Raw genomic sequence first — 17,392 nt, forward strand, 5'->3', positions numbered from 1 at the left:
CAGAATGTCGAATTATTCATGAATACAGACAAAGTTACGGGCTACTTACAAACTTCAGGTCCGAGTGAAGAGTTCCAAGTGTTATTTTTTTATTCATTGCGTGTGTCAGAGATTCCCGGAGCGAGACAGAGAAAGAAGAAAGCAAGAAAACAACATCAGTAATAGGATAACACAGCTCTTTTGGGCCTTGTTGCTCTCCACAGTGGCCATTGTGTTCCGTCACATCGGCGTGTTTGGCCAAAAGCTCAGAGTGTTTCTCCGGTCCCTGTCCACATTCCCTCACAGGGCCACATCAAAGCCGGAGCAGCCATGCTTTTGTCAAACTCTCCTCCCCAATTTTCTGTCACCAAGTTTTATCTCTTCCAAATCGCCACCAGCCTTTAACCTATTCTGAGCCGATTAGCTGAATGCTTGATTTGAGCATTAGAGAAACTATAGCAACCTGTAATCTGCCAGAGAGCGAATCAAAAAGCCCTATGTATCTTGTCACGCAAGAGCTGGCAGCCCACCTTGACCCCATAAGCCGTCTCTTACAGAGCCTCGCTGGGCGGACAGGCCCCCGCTTTTATTCACACACATACAATCCGTTGAGAAATGGTCTCTGGACAATCTGTGCCTCGTCCTGAAGAGCAACAATCTGCCCAAGTCTATGATCATTTAGCAAACAATGTGCAATAAAACGATATCCACTGAACAGCCTACAGTTAGCATAACATACTGAAGCATTAAACATCGAATTCTATATAGCAGGGAAGTCCCTTGTGAAAAAGAAGTACACTTAAAGTACTAATTACAGAAATCAAATACTTGAGAGCTGTTTTCAGACACTTAATTGCATGTTAAGTGCAGATAAATAAATACAAATGTATTATAGCTTAAATTTATACCAAATGCAGTTAGCTGAGGGTTAAAGGTGTCATGAACTGGCTTTTAAAAAATTTTTATACTGTTGTCTGAGGTAAACTTATGACGTTTGCGTGGTTTTTACATTCAGAAACATCATAATGAATAAGTAATAGGCTATTTTCTGCCCTGGTTTTGAGGCTCTCTGAAAAACGCTCGGTTTTGATGGGCCTGCCGCACTGAAGACTGTAAACACCCACGGCTAGGATTGGATAAGATTTGCATATTTAATGAGCTTCAGCTCCTCTCAGTACATGTGGGGATTGTTTTGAAAGCGTCTGGAGAAACGCTCACTGGACTCGCAAAATATATTTTTCAAACAAACACAATGATTCATCTCTCATCCTCCCGCGATTGATTGGAATGTTATTTTTGTATTACTTGGCCCTCCCGATCAGTGAATATAACCGCGAACCGTACACACACACACACACACACACAGCGCACTAGAAAGGAATGTTATTTCACTATTTAATATAGCCCGTCGACAGGCTGGTGATACGTTTTGGTAGCCCGTCTGAAAAACACATAGCCCCCGACATTGGGCTTTGCGAGCACTGGCGTTACAAGTCCGAGTCTGATCACGAATGAACCCATAACGCCTGTGCTAAGGTATGTAATCAATAGATATCAAACCATCTTTAACAATGCAATACTAACACATAAAAAAAACATGTCTTACTCACATAAGTGTGTTGCACAGTTCCTGTCGGATCCAATATAAAAAGCACAGCATTGTGTTTTAATCTCAATATGTCTGCAAATCCAGTCTCGACCTGTATCTTGTTTACAAATGATTCTGTGGTGAAATGAAGCGAACAAACATGCAATACGTGAGCTAGAACCGGCCCTTTTATTGCTCGGTAGCGACCTGTTTAGCTCCAGGAGTCGGTGGGCGGGCTTGAGGCGGTGCTTCTGCATTCTATGACGTCAGTGGTCGACAAATTCTGAGAGCTCTCGTTTTCTGGGCCTGGTGTCTATAAAAGCTTTTCTTTGACTAACAAAGACGTTTTCAGCTCTGAAACTTATGTAACTTATATATCAAAGGCTCAAAGGAAAGTTGATTGCTCAATACATCACCCCTTTAAAGTGCTTTTTAGACTCACTTAAGTACAACCCTAAATCAGAAAAAGTTGGGACAGTATGGAAAACGCAAAAAAAAGAAAAAAAATTCTAAATTTACTTTGACTTATTTCATTGCAGACAATATGAACTCAAAATATTTCATGTTTTGTCTGGTCAACTTCATGTTGTTTGTAAATATGCATCCTTTCCTGTCATTTAGACCTGCAACATATTTCAAAAAAAGTTGGGACAGTAAAGCATTTACCACTATGTAATGTTGCCATTCCTTTTCACAACACTTAAAAGACGTTTAGGGACTGAAGACACCAAGTGATGAAGTGTTTCAGGTGTAATTTTGTCCCATTCTTCCTGCAAACAAGTCTTAAGGTGGGCAACTGTACGGGGTCTTCGTTGTCGCATTTTGCGCTTCAAAATGCGCCACACATTCTCTATTGGAGACAGGTCGGGACTGCAGGCAGGCCAGTCAAGTACCCGTACCCTCTTCCTCCGCAGCCAGGACTTTGTAATGTGTGCAGAATGTGGTTTTGCATTGTCTTGTTGAAATATGCATGGACGTACCTGGAAAAGATCTTGAAGGCAGCATATTATGCTCCAAAATCTCTATGTACTTTTCAGCATTAATGGTGCCTTCACAGAAGTGCAAGTTACCTTTGCCAAGGGCACTGACACAACCCCATACCATGACAGACCCTGGCTTTTGGACCTGTTGCTGGTAACAGTCTGGATGATCCTTTTCTTCTTTGGTCCGGAGCACACGGCGTCCATTCCTCCCAAAAAATACCTGAAATACTGATTCATCTGACCACAGTACACGTTTCCACTGTGTGATGGTCCATCCCAGATGCCTCCGAGCCCAGAGAAGTCGACGGCGCTTCTGGACACTGTTAACATAGGGCTTCCTTTTGGCACAGTACAGTTTTAACTGGCATTTGTGGATGTAACTACGTATTGTGGTACTTGACAAAGGTTTGCCAAAGTAGTCCTGAGCCCATGTGGTGATATCGCTTATAGATGAATGACGATTCTTGATGCAGTGCCGCCTGAGGGATCGGAGATCACGGTTGTTCAGCTTAGGCTTGCGCCCTTGTCCTTTACGCACTGAAATTCCTCCAGATTCCTTGAATCTTTTAATTATGTTATGCACTGTTGAATGTGAAATATCCAAATCTCTTCCTATCTTTCTTTAAGGAACATTGTTTTTAAACATTTCAATAATTTTCTCACGTATTTGTTGGCAAACTGGCGATCCTCGGCCCATCTTTGCTTCTAAAGGATTAGACCTTTCTTGGATGCTGCTTTTGTACCAAATCATAATTACAATCACCTGTTGACATCACCTGTTTCAAATCACATCATTATTTAACCATTTTACCTCATTACTAGCCCTAAATTGCTCCTGTCCCAACTTTTTTTGAAATGTGTTGCAGGTCTGAATGACAGGAAAGGATGCATATTTACATATGACATGAAGTTGACCAGACAAAACATATTGTCTGCAATGAAATACAAGTCAAAGTAAATTTAGAAATCACTTCTTTTGTTTTTTGTTTTTGCGTTTTCCTTACTGTCCCAACTTTTTTCTGATTTGGGGTTGTACATCTTTATACATAATTTTTATACGTAATTTCTTTATACGTCTTTGAAACATGGCTAAAGCGTACTGACAATCATGTATGGTAAACTAAAATATACTTTGTCATTTCTATTAGAAACTTTTATTTTTAAAGGAACACGGCGACTTTTTGGGACTTTATCTTATTCCCCGTATCCCCCAGAGTTAGATGAGTCCATACACACCATTCTCATCTCTGTGCGTGCCATAACTCTGTCTGACGCACCCACCGCTAGCCTAGCTTAGCACAAAGACTGGAGGTAAATGGCTCCAGCTAGCCTACTGCTCAATAAGTGACAAAATAACGTCAACATTTTCCTGTTTAAATGTTGTGATGTGTATAGTTACATTGTGTACAAAGACTGACGGAAAATTAAAAGTTGTGATTTTAAAGTAAAGTTCTAGGTCTAATTGTAGTTTTTGAAGTAATCAATTTAAACTATTTGCAAATATTTTATTTTAAAAGAATGCACTCTTATTCGTACGTCTAATATGTAGAAAAAGCAAACGTTTTTGCCTCGTCGTCACATTCATTTATGAATTACATGAATCATGATCTTGATCATGAAATTTCACAAAAAGTTCAGTAGTTTGCAGTCTATTACTGTCGGTAGCTGAACATTTCTATCATAAACAGTTGTCTAAGACTTGCATCTACATCTTCCACAAACTCTTGTTGCGTGTTTGACAGTGACAGTATGACAGTAAGCCCCGCCTTCTTTGATTTGATTGGCTATCTCGATCATTTTGACATTGACGAGCGCCGTTGACCACTGAGGCAGAGCAGCCTAAGAAAATTAATCAGCCTTAAAAAATGTTGTCATCCTAAAAACAATCAGCTTTACTCATTCTACACTAAAAGGATAAGATAAGACAAATAAAATGAGAAAATATTAATTATATTATAATTTTTTTTTATTCATAGCTCAGACAAAATCCTTGGCCCCTAAACTCAACCGGTTTATAGCTACAGCTTATAGTACAGCTTTTCAAACGAAACGTAGAAAAACTAAACGTGAATAATAATTAAGAATAAAATATGTCAAATCCATGTGTTTATCAACTACATCAGCAGTTAAATAAATAAATGCATACATAAAAATTCTAACAAAAGATTTGTAATCCCCCAGTTTGATCAAGCCGAGCATAAGAAGCAGTGTAATTCTAATGTGAGGGGCAAAACTCGGCTCGGTTTAGTGTGTGTGTGTGTGTGTGTGAGTGAGAGAGAGAGAGGTTTAGTGTGTGCCAGATGGAGGCTCTGTCTTTTATTGGCGGTGTGAAAGGACAGCTTATAGTGCTCCTCTGTGGTCCGGCTCAATAGAGAGGGTGAGAGCAGACCCTCACACACACACTCTCACTCAAAGCCTGATGCTTGTCACCATATGGAGCTGTTTAAAAACGGCCATAGCCCCACACAAAAGAGCAACATTAACAGCCTCTTACAATGACTGCTGGGACAACACTGAATTATAGCACAGGGAGAGCAGTCACGCACACACACACAGATCTTTTATGACCTTATCACTCAAATTTGAGGTTTGATAATACTGAAAGCTTTGAATATTTTCAATTTCAGATAGAACTGAAAGGGAATTGAAGGGGTTGTTCTCAAAGGGCTTTGCTTTAGGACCCGGATTTTATATTAAACATCAAGTGGCGACCCAACACAATATCAAGATTGTTTATAGTATAAAAGAAAAGCAAAACAAACTGAGTGTTTTTTTTATGTACATATACATATATATATATATATATATATATATATATATATATATATATATATATATATATATATATATATATATACATACATACTACCATGAACTGTATAGGCTCACCAATATGCACATTTATTAATGGAATGTATAGACTAAATAGGAAAATTCACAATTTTGCAAATGCATCGCACAATTCTGGCCAGTTAAGAACTGCTTTATAGATTACATGACCTCATTTAATAATTGATGATTTTTCCAACAGAACTGAGTCAACACTGAACTGACTTCAGCTGAACAACAGCCGAAATGCATTATTTTCCTGTTCTCACTGTAAAGCTGTATTGTATAAAGCGCTATAGAAATAAAGGTGACCTGACCTGATAAATGACAATTTACTAGTTATTATTGATTGATAATAGACAAGAGTTTTCACCTCCAGTTTAAAAGTTTAAAAGCCCATTTTTTTCTATCCAAACTATGCACAGTTATATGGATAGTCAAATTGTATTGTTTGCATTTAGTGTTAAGTGTGTTGAAATTAATCGCTGCATCGATGCAGTAATAGAACATAATCGATTATAGCCTACTGTCGTTTCTCTGACGTCATTTGTCACATACGCTTCTCGCGCTAGTGTAAAATGGCGGAGGGAGGCGAAACACAAAAGTGATTAATAAAAAATTAACACACTATTTTAACATTTACAGCGTGAGAGCGCAAGCTTCAACTGTGAGTGACGGAATCTAAAACAAAAATCCAGAAAATCACATTGTATGATTTTTAAGTAATTAATTTGCATTTTATTGCATGACATAAGAATTTGATACATCAGAAAAGCAAAAACTTAATATTTGGTACAGAAACCTTTGTTTGCAATTACAGAGATCATACGTTTCCTGTAGTTCTTGAGCAGGTTTGCACACACTGCAGCAGGGATTTTGGCCCACTCCTCCATACAGATCTTCTCCAGACCCTTCAGGTTTCGGGGCTGTCGCTGGGACTCTCAGCTCCCTCCAAAGATTTTCTATTGGGTTCAGGTCTGGAGACTGGCTAGGCCACTCCAGGACCTTGAGATGCTTCTTACGGAGCCGCTCCTTAGTTGCCCTGGCTGTGTGTTTCGGATCTTCAATGCTCTTACTGAGGGAAGGAGGTTGTTGACCAAGATCTCGCGATACATGGCCCCATCCATCCTCCCCTCAATACGGTGCAGTCGTCCCGTCCCCTTTGTAGAAAAACATCCCCAAAGAATGATGTTTCCACCTCCATGCTTCACGGTTGGGATGGTGTTCTTGGGGTTGTACTCGTCCTTCTTCTTCCTCCAAACACGGCGAGTGGAGTTTAGACCAAAAAGCTCTATTTATGTCTCATCAGACCACATGACCGTCTCCCATTCCTCCTCTGGATCATCCAGATGGTCATTGGCAAACTTCAGACGGGCCTGGACATGCGCTGGCTTGAGCAGGGCGACCTTGCACGCGCTGCAGGATTTTAATCCATGACGGCGGAGTGTGTTACTAATGGTTTTCTTTGAGACTGTGGTCCCAGCTCTCTTCAGGTCATTGACCAGATCCTGCCGTGTAGTTCTGGGCTGATCCCTCACCTTCCTCATGATCCAGACGTGCCACGAGGTGAGATCTTGCATGGTGCCACAGACCGAGGGAGATTGACCGTCATCTTGAACTTCTTCCATTTTCTAATAATTGCGCCAACAGTTGTTGCCTTCTCACGAGCTGCTTGCCTATTGTCCTGTAGCCCATCCCAGCCTTGTGCAAGTCTACAATTTCATCCCTGATGTCCTTACACAGCTCTCTGGTCTTGGCCATTGTGGAGAGGTTGGAGTCTGTTTGATTGAGTGTGTGGACAGGTGTCTTTTATACAGGTAATGAGTTCAAACAGGTGCAGTTAATACAGGTAATGAGTGGAGAACAGGAGGGCTTCTTAAAGAAAAACTAACAGGTCTGTGAGAACCGGAATTCTTACTGGTAGGTGATCAAATACTTATGTCATGCAATAAAATGCAAATTAATTATTTAAAAAATCATACAATGTGATTTTCTGGATTTTTGATAAAAATGACATGCTTTGTAAGTAGGAAAACCTGGAAAATCGCCAGTGTATCAAATACTTGTTCTCCCCACTGTAAATAGGGCGACCAGACGTCCTGTATTTCAGCTCTATTTTTAGTGTCCCGATGTATTAAGAAAAAAATTGTGTTTTGTCCCATATTTCTTATTTCCTAAACTGTCTTTGCTAGGTGATCATATAAAAGTGAGTAGCAGTCTTCTGTCACAGGAGAATAGCCTCATTTTGGAGAACTAAATTACCATCCAATCACAATTCGTTATCGATTAACTTGCAGTTAGTGAAGGCGGGATATTAGAGAGCGCGGAGGAGATCAAGTCAGACGCGAAGATGTCAAAGCGTGTGTGTACATTTAACGAGGATCGTCAAAAATTGTTTATCAGGTTATTATGTGCAGTTAGTAGTGACAAAAACAACTCAATGTAGTTTGAGGCTCAGGTTGCGCGTTATCCCGAATTAAGTTCTCTTTGCGTCTAAATGGTCAAATAATGACACTGAGACACAGTTGTCAAAATGCCCATCATGTGGAGTATCTCATGTAAATACAGTCAGTTATGGCTATTGATCATCTTGTGCTGGTCTGCAACGAGCCAGGCATTACGTAACGTAAGTTGAAAAGGTCACGCCGAACATGGGTGGAAGAACTGCCCCATTGTTTAAAAGTGTGGAGGAGGATCGTTCAAATTGTATTGTATGTTGAATGACATATTTATTATTTAATTTATCATTTTTTTACCGTTTTGTTATAAAAGCATTTGTATTAGTCTTCGAACGTTCACTTTTTAAACAATGGGGCGGTACTTCCGCCCACGCTCGGCGTGAACTTTTTATGTAATGACTGGCTCGTTGCAGACCAGCACAAGACGATCAATTGTGGATAAAAAGTATATACATTTGAATTTTTTTTTTTAAATGACCAATTGTTTCGCTAGATAAGACCCTATTCCTCAGCTGGGATCACGCAGTACCATTTGCAACACTTCTAAGCCCTTTGAAACTTCACGAGCATTGTACCGTTTCATTTGATTCCACATAACATTTGAAAAAACGGAATTTGAAAAAAAAGAATTTTTAAAATAAATGGTTGTTAAATTAAGTTTCATGATTTAAATTAATTATACATGCTTTTTGATTACTACTATAATTTTATTTAACCATTAAAATGGAGTACAAAAAATGTTAAACTGAAAAGAAATGGATTCCAGAAAAATTTTAATGGAAAAAAAGGAATTTTGGAAAAAATTAAACAATTTGAGAAAAAATAAAACGCAATGTAACATGTAACGGTGTAGTAATCATGTCCCATTTCTTAGGGGAATATTTCACCCCGACCCCTTTCCAAGGGGAAGGGGAAGGGGCTAGGCATAGGGGTATGACATAGAATTGGGATTGGGCCTAAGTGTGCATTCAATACTATTGAGGGCACTTCTTTTTCACAATGGATATGACACATAGATGTTATTAGAGGTGATTGCTAAGGCATTTAAATAAAACCAACCCCCAAACCAAAGTGTTAAAATAGTTTTGAATGTCTAAAATCCCAGAAAGCACTGAGACAAGCTCTGTGGAAAAACCCAATCCAAGACAGCAGACGAAACAGACATGTGTAAAAAATACTTTGTAATATTTTACCCAATATTTCTGTGCGTGTTCTTTATTATGTGTATTTGAGTATCAAGTGTTTAGCTTAGCAACATGCTAACACTATTAAAGTCAATTGTGAGTCAAGTCTCCTGTGCATTTTAGGAGCACTAGTTTTATGACACAAAGCCTTATAGAGCTTCCATCTCGGTTAAGATGCTGCCTGTGTAGTAAACCAGGTCTTTTCCATCTTCCACACAGATGAGAGCAAGTCTTCTGACGGCTCTCATAAATCATGAGCTGAGAATTAATAAGGAAAGAGAACATTTCTGACTTTATAAAAGCATATATTTTTCCTTATGCACCCTCTCATCTCCCTTAAAATCCAACCACATTTACACTGCAACGCTGTGAAATTGTTTTGTAAACACACAAAAGGCCAATAAAAAAATGTAAAGAGGCTTCCTTATCCTAAAAACTAAGCATGAGTTTAATCCTTTTACAGCACAGTAGCTCAATCCTCCATTCCTATTGGCTGAGAGCTGCGGAGAGGTGCATGTCCGCCCTGAGGCGGCTGGAGCGCTGCCTGTTTGTTAAACTAATAATTGCCGTGTCATTACACTATAATTACACACAATGATCATTCGGCTGCCTGTGCGTATAGAGAGAGTTGCATACCAGACACACAAATTAGCATGAATTAAATACCTCATCATTGCAATTATTAATGTTGAACAAGAGCGCTGAACTCCTGCATGAAGATGCCTGAAGGTGTAAACCACCATGACCATGTTTTCATATATTAACACTGGCTTCTTCTCATTATTAGATTGTGTGCTCTTGAAACGAGGGCAAACCCTTTTAATGTAACTTGAATTAACAAAGATCAGTGAAAAGCAGTGATATGTGCACACAGCGTTACTGTGTTTGTTTGAAATATAAAAGAGTATAAGAAAAATAGATGAAGAATATGTGCATGGTTGCTGAACCTTGCAAATACAGCTACAATAGTGGAAAACTGAGAGGGGAAAAAAAGCTAAATATATATTTTTTTCATATCTGCCATAATGAGTGTTGGGGAGTAACGAAATACATAGTTACGTATTTAAAATACACAATTTGAGTAACTGTATTTCATTACAGTTACATTTTAAATGGGTGCTTATCAAATTACAGTTACATCCGAAAAGTGATTACTTTGATTTTTAATGTCATTTATTTAATTTAAACATTAATGTAAACTGTAACGGGCAATTGATGCAAAAGCATCCTAAGATACATTTCTGCTCATAAGTTTCATATCCCTTGCAGAATATGCACAATTTCAATAACTTTAACAAAATAAGAGGTCTCTGGAATCAGAAAAATCGCATGTTAGTACTGTCCTGAATAAGCTATTTCACACAATATATGTGTAACTTTACTCCACAATACTAAATGACTGAATTTTACAAATCGCCACATTCAAAAATGTACACACCCTTGAATCTGAACTGTCTGTCATAACATGAAAAGAGTCGTGGATCATCAGGTAAAGTCATTTGTTTAGGTAATTGCGACTTCTTATCTCACAATTCTGACTTTACAACACACAATTGCGAGTTTAAATCTCGCAATTCTGAGAGAAAAAAGTTGCAATTACTTTTTATTTTTATATTTAGTGGTGGAAACAAGTTTCCATGAAACACAATGCATCAAGAGCAGGGGGTGAAAACTTTTGAACAGGATGATGTGTACATTTTTCTTATTTAGTTTAAAGATCATATTTTTTCATTTAGTACTGCCCTTCAGACGCGAATAACTGTTTCACAGAAGACAAAATAAGTACAATTTACCCTGTTCATCCAATTCAAAAAGTTGATTGCATTGTGTTGCCTTCTTGAGCATCAATATTTTGTTCTTTTTTTCTAAGATTGTCTGCATTTTTTACTTCAAGAAATATCCAAAGTATTCTATAGTATTTAGATTAAGTTACAAAACTTGTGTAATCTAACGAAATACATTACACATTTCCTTTTAAAGCATATATTTTGTAATCTGTAGTTAAAATAATTTTAAAAGTAACCTTCTCAACCCTGCACATTACAAGTAACTTGAGTTACGTAATCACATTACTTTTTCAAGTAACTAGTAAAATAACACACTACTTTTAAAATTTACAACAACATATCTGAGTTACTTTTTCAAATAAGTAATGCAAGTTACTTTGTTTTGCTATTTTATGCATTTAATCTCACTTTATTGACCAATGTCTTGCTGCTGACCTTCAACGATTCAGTTAAACCAGGGGTGTCCAAAGTCTGGCCCGCGGGCCAAACGCGGCCCGGGGATTAAATTCAAACGGCCCTCGGCGTGTCTATTAAAATATATTATATGTGGCCAAAAGCGCAACGAAACAGCGCTGCTTGTGCAGTCTATGGTGAGCAGTGCAACTCGCGAGCTCTGACTCTGAACAAATGTGTTTATTTGCTGAGTGTCTCAATAACGCGACCACTAAACAGCCCGTGAGAAGCGTTCGAGTTCGGCGCAGAGGTCTCCGGTAAAAGCTGCAAATCTCTCTGTGATTTAATTTAGTTTAAAGCCAGTTAAACAGCGCTGACTTAATCAACAACACTAACGTGCAAATCAGGAGAAATCAGGAATCCATCCAGTTCAAATACTTTTCAAACAAAAATTCACCAACCTTTATCATGGATTTACTGTGGTAACACTAACTGTAACCGTGGTAATTTGTCAGAAATGTAGGTTAATGTCTCATTTTATTTAATTGTAGACATGTATTAAATGAGTAATAAAGGCCAAATTACAGACTATTTTTTGTCATAAACTTGCAGTTTTGTGAATTTGTATTTATATGTTTATAGACCATAAAGCCTAGATATAGAAATAATATGTTTTACTTTTTACCATGCAGTGAGGTGCCATGTGTGCACTGCAAAAAAATCTCTTATTTAGTATTTTTGTCTTGTTTCTTGTCTAAATATATCTATTTTTTTGTTTTAATAAAGATGCATTTACTGTTAAATGACACAATATATTTTTTCTTGTTTTCTAGAAAATAAAATGAAATTGAAGTGAGTTTTTGCTTAAAACAAGTAAATGTATCTGCCAATGGGGTAATAAAAATAGTATTGTTAATAAAATAATATTGTTTCTGTTTGCAATCTTGTTTCTTCTTTCTGTCGCAAACAGAAACAAGATTATTTTTATTACCAAATTGGCAGATTTTGTCATTTTTTACCCAGAAATCTAGCCTGGCGTGGCCATACTCAATTCTAGTCAGAATATGAGTCTGGTACCGCTCCATTGAGCTTTGATTATGGGGCGTGTTTCAACCGAGCCAGGAAAGACCTCAATTGGATAGACCCACAACCAATCAGAGCAACGGAGCGACGCGTAACGTTAGTTGTCAAATGTCAACAGAACTCAACTGCACTGTTACCAAGTCCGTGTTTTTCTCCATGTCCGCGGGTTGAAGCGACCCCAATTATGTGATTATATAAACCCAGGAATGCGAATTTTAGCAGGCAACCTTGCCAAAATAACATATTTTGCCAACCAAACGCCATTTTTTTCCGGATAACCCCCCGGAAAGTTATAGTTTTGGGCTATAGTTTTGAGTAGCAATTGTGCGCGACATTGCAAAAACACTTGGAAACCCTGTCTGCACGCACGCTGGATTAAGTAACGTTACAAGAAAAAGATGAGTGTAAACGATCTTTGCCAGTAATAAAATAATTTAAGGATACACAGAGTACTTACCAACACGATCATCGTTTCTGAGAGAACTAGTGAAGGTGAACGCATATACGAACAAGTTCTCCGTTTAGGATAAGAGCAAATTCAACCCAAGAGCCTTCGATGACGTGGATGATTACGTTACTGTTTATCATCTGTCCATCATCGTCTAAAGCCCGCCCTGACAATTTCATTGGTCCGAACAGTTTCTGTTCGGGCATAATTCCTCCTCTATGGAGCGAGTCCAGACCGAATTGCCCAAGCAAAAATTTTTGTGGGCGGGGCTAAATTCGGCTGGCATCCAGGCTACCAGAAATCAGGAAAAAATATGTAATTTTTTTTATAAAAATAAAAGCATCTTGATTTAAGAATTCTTAGATATTTGGACTGGAAAATATCTGTGGTTTTGGTTTTTGGCAGTGTGGTTTTACCTGTGGTGATCTAAATAGAGTACTCGTTAATTTAAATGAGAATAGAGTTCTAACTCACTAATATTTCCATTTCACCGATTAAAACTTTTTGGTTGATGAAAGTTTTACAGATATTGTTAAATATCTATAAATTTACATCTGGATCCTACCTCTGGACCCAGATGTTTCCAAGAAACAAAACCCACACATATATATATACTCGAAAAAGAACCGGCCGGGTGTGTCCACAACATCGAATCTGGCCCCCTTTTAAAAAGGTTTGGACACCCCTGAGTTAAACCATTAGCAAAAATGATTATTTTCTTTTTATTGGTGAAGTAAGTGTTAAACTTTTTTTCTCCTGAATCCCATTCTTCTGTAACCCAGAATTGCAGCAGAGGTTTGTTTGAGCTGCGCTCTCTACTGTACATGCGTCAATTTGCATTTCCCTCAGCCTGAGGCTTATTGTTTCAATTTTGGTGTGAAAGGGTCTTTACATTTGCCCAAAAATTGAACTTTTTTTGTCATAAAAAACAAAACAAAAACAAGCCCAGCCCAGGAGAAAAAAATTACGCAAAAGTAACGTAACACATTACTTTTCTTAAAAAGTAACTAAGTAACGCAGTTAGTTACTTTTTAAGGGAGAAACACAATATTGTAATGAATTACTTTTTTTAAAGTAACTTTCCCCAACACTGACCCTAATATTGTAGGAATGGGATTTCTTAGCAAGGGGAACATGATATTTGGGGGTCCTTTTTTCCCAAAAGTTTGACCCTGTGTTTTGCGGGTGGTCTCTACGCGGTTACTAAGGTGTTCTAAGTGGTTTTTAGCATGTTGCTATGTGATTGCTAGAGTAATCTGTGCAGTTGGTCAAAAGAGCCCACCCAAAAGTGTCTGTGATATTCTGGTCCTTAGATATAACTCAGGTCAGAATGCTTGCCTTAGCAAACACCGCTAATAAACTTGATATCGCCAAAAACGACTCTTAGAGAACATACTTACCCCCTGGAAATCCAGTGAGGTCATTGAAGTGATTGAAGACAACATGGATCAAACATTGTTCTGATGCTAATGAAATACTGTACAATGGACTCCAAGCAAGTTTCCTTTACATTCTAGTCAAGTGAGCTAATGAGATCTAATGAAAGAACTACTCTAAAGAGAACAGCTACTCGACTAATCCATTCTACCTTCATCAACACATCACAGGGCTAAAGTTGAGCAGCCCACGAGGAGAGGAGCATTGTTGTGAAGCTCAGGCTAAGGGAAGGACCAAATCTAGGTACATAGATTAACATCCACAGAGGGGATTATGGACACCTACTCCCATTTCAAAGCCTCGCCTTTTTTTTTTTTTTTTTGAAGTTTTGGGGGTGGTTGGCTCTAAGCTGAGAAATTGTGAGTCTAAAGGCTAAACTCTCATTTGATTCCTCTGGGATCTCCTCAGCTTAATCCCCAGATCCTGGTCTCATCCTCCCTTGTTATTCGATCGCCCTAAGATCAGTGTCCAATCTGGCTACGGAGACCCCCTTCTCATTTCCACCCCCCCTTCATTAACTTCTCTTAAGAAGATTAGCAAGCCCTTGGATGTTATTGTTTGCAAATCTGATTTCCCTGGTGTCATATTCTTGTAAACAACAGCATTGCGATGGACGCAACTGACCAGTGGGCATCTCTACTCATACATACCATTCACATATCATTCATCCACACACACCCCAAAGAAGAAGATCAAATTCCACACAGGGATCAATGCCTGTGAATAGTTTTTTGAACCGGTTCATTTAAATTGACTACTTTCAACACAGTTGCATGACAATTAGTATGGCAAATTCCTATGAATTCATGCGTTATTCGTATTTATTTTATCACAAATTACATCGTTCTCACTCCCAACTTGTCACATATTGACGTTTGGTCAAGACCCCTCGACGTCACTTTTTAACGCTCAGGATACTCCATTAGTGTCATTTTTCGACACGCAGGGTACTCCCATTGCTTTCATCGTTTGCCCTATGCCTCAGATCAAGATGCATTTAAATTCTTTGCATTTGTAAAAGCAGACATGATTTTATAAATATTTGTAGGCTACTTTTATATTTTGGAGCACCTAACCCCACTCCTACCCTAAACCTACCAACTTCTCAACAATATAAAACACGTAACATGTACAGTCACAGGTATTTATTGCAAAAACTGACCAAAAACAGTATAAAAGTATTGACTGCTTGTTGCATTCCAGGTCTTCTGAAGTCATAAGATATCTTTATGTGAATGATCTTAATGTTTTAATCGCTGAAATGATCCTGCCGCTCCGTGAACGCACACACACAGTCATGTCTCATTCGCAAAAGATACACCGACTGGAGGTAAATGGCTCCAGCTAGCCTAGCTTAGCACAAAGACTGGAGGTAAATGGCTCCAGCTAGCCTAGCTTAGCACAAAGACTGGAGGTAAATGGCTCCAGCTAGCCTACTGCTCAATAATTGTCAAAAAAACGCCAACATTTTCCTATTTACATGTTGTGATGTGTATAGTTACATCGTGTACTAAGACCGACGGAAAATTAAAAGTTGTGATTTTCTAGACCAATATGACTAGGAACTATTCTCTCATTCCTGTGTAATGATCAAGGACCAAGGATGTGACGAGTTGGGAGTGAGAATGTGTTGGTTTTAACATTGTACTAATTTATACTAAATTGTAACTTTGTAAAAGGCAATTTTTTTCAGGGGTGTGTTTCCCAAAAGCATTGTTAGCAGACTATGATCGCAAGTTCCAGCAAGTTCAACGAGTCAGCGTTTCCCGAAACCATAGTTCCAGCGAAAATTCGCAAACAGCATCGCAAAGTGGAATGAGAGCTCTTGACCTGTGTTTAGAAGCGGTTTCTTGTTTGCATGACGTGGGCTAAATAAATCCTTATCTTGAGCAAAATAAGCAAGCTGACATTCAGTACAATGTCTATGTACAAATGTAATTTACATGTTTTAGTTTGTCAAGAGATTTAAAGCTGCGCTTTTGAAGAATGCGCATGTGCGTAAGAACAAACCTATGATTAAATCGGGAAATAAAGCAAAATAACTGAGAACAATGAGAATTAGTCCTCTGATGTCATGTCCGTAAATTATAGCAAAAAATCTATCATTAATTATCCTATGAATTATCATAAGTTATTACTCTACCACCTGCGTGGCATCATTAACCAACGTCGTGAATAGCTAGTTTATTTCTTCAACGATGCATCGTTCTACAGCAGTTAAACAGCGAGTTACGTTGTTTTATGGGAAACATACCCCAGGTTGACTACTCAAGTGAAATTGAAGGGATATTTCACCCTAAAAATTTTATGTTGTCATTACTAACCCCCGTGTTGTTCCAAACCTTCTTCTGCTGAACAACAAAAAAAGATATTTTAAAGAATGTTTATAATCACACAGTTGACGGCACCCATTGACTTTTACCCATAGTATTTTTGTTCCTACTAGTAAATGGGTGTCGTTAACTCTGTGATTACAAACATTCTTTAAAATATCTTTTTTTCATACAGGTTTGGAACAACATGAGGGTAAGTAATGACAAAATTTTCATTTTGGGGTAAACTATCCCTGAAAATGATAAATATGTAAGCATATGTGGGTGGGAATTTTAGGCTTAAAGCATTCACATGGCCTTAAAACTGCATTCCCAATACAATTTAGTCACGTTACCACACGTGAGCTTTTGAAAACAAGTTCTGTCGCACTACTGAAAATGGTTCATTTGGAGGTTTTTCTATTTTTACTTCAACCTCACATAACAATTGATGATCTTCCTGAAACAACTCTTGAGCATAATTACGGACAACAGAATGCAGATAGATTAGAGTAAAACTAAAAATGACATGGAAAGAGGGATAAACGGATGACTGGGTTTGTAAGACTCCTTTCTAATGGCGTGAAGCAGAAGCAAAGGATACAGGATGAAGGGGTATAGGTAGAGTCATGTACTTACAGTAACAAAGTCCTGCAGATGTGAAACCAAGTAGGAAATGCATGTAATGAGATTGTAGACATCACGGACGCATAAATCAAACATGGTCAAAGGGTGTCCCGCACAAAGTCACACATTGCAATTCAATGGGTCTGCGTTTCTGCAAAGATTCACGAGGGTCTCAAGGTAACCGTTTGATTGGAAATGAGGAGGCACTAATTAATTTGAAAAGCTGTTATCTTGCTCTGTATCTGCGTCTATGAGAGGGGTTTGAGCCGTTTGGCTGTGATGC

At 38.3% G+C, this 17,392-nt stretch overlaps 1 protein-coding gene across 2 annotated transcripts in view; it reads right to left on the reverse strand.

Annotated features, from left to right (window-relative positions):
* The window catches only part of LOC307121991 (uncharacterized protein), a 142,810-nt gene that overhangs the window by 40,032 nt on the left and 85,386 nt on the right, over positions 1–17,392 (reverse strand). The window lies entirely within an intron of this gene.

Source organism: Gobio gobio, assembly GCF_949357685.1.
Source record: "Gobio gobio genome assembly, chromosome: 25".
In the NCBI taxonomy this organism is placed as follows: Eukaryota; Metazoa; Chordata; class Actinopteri; order Cypriniformes; family Gobionidae; genus Gobio; species Gobio gobio.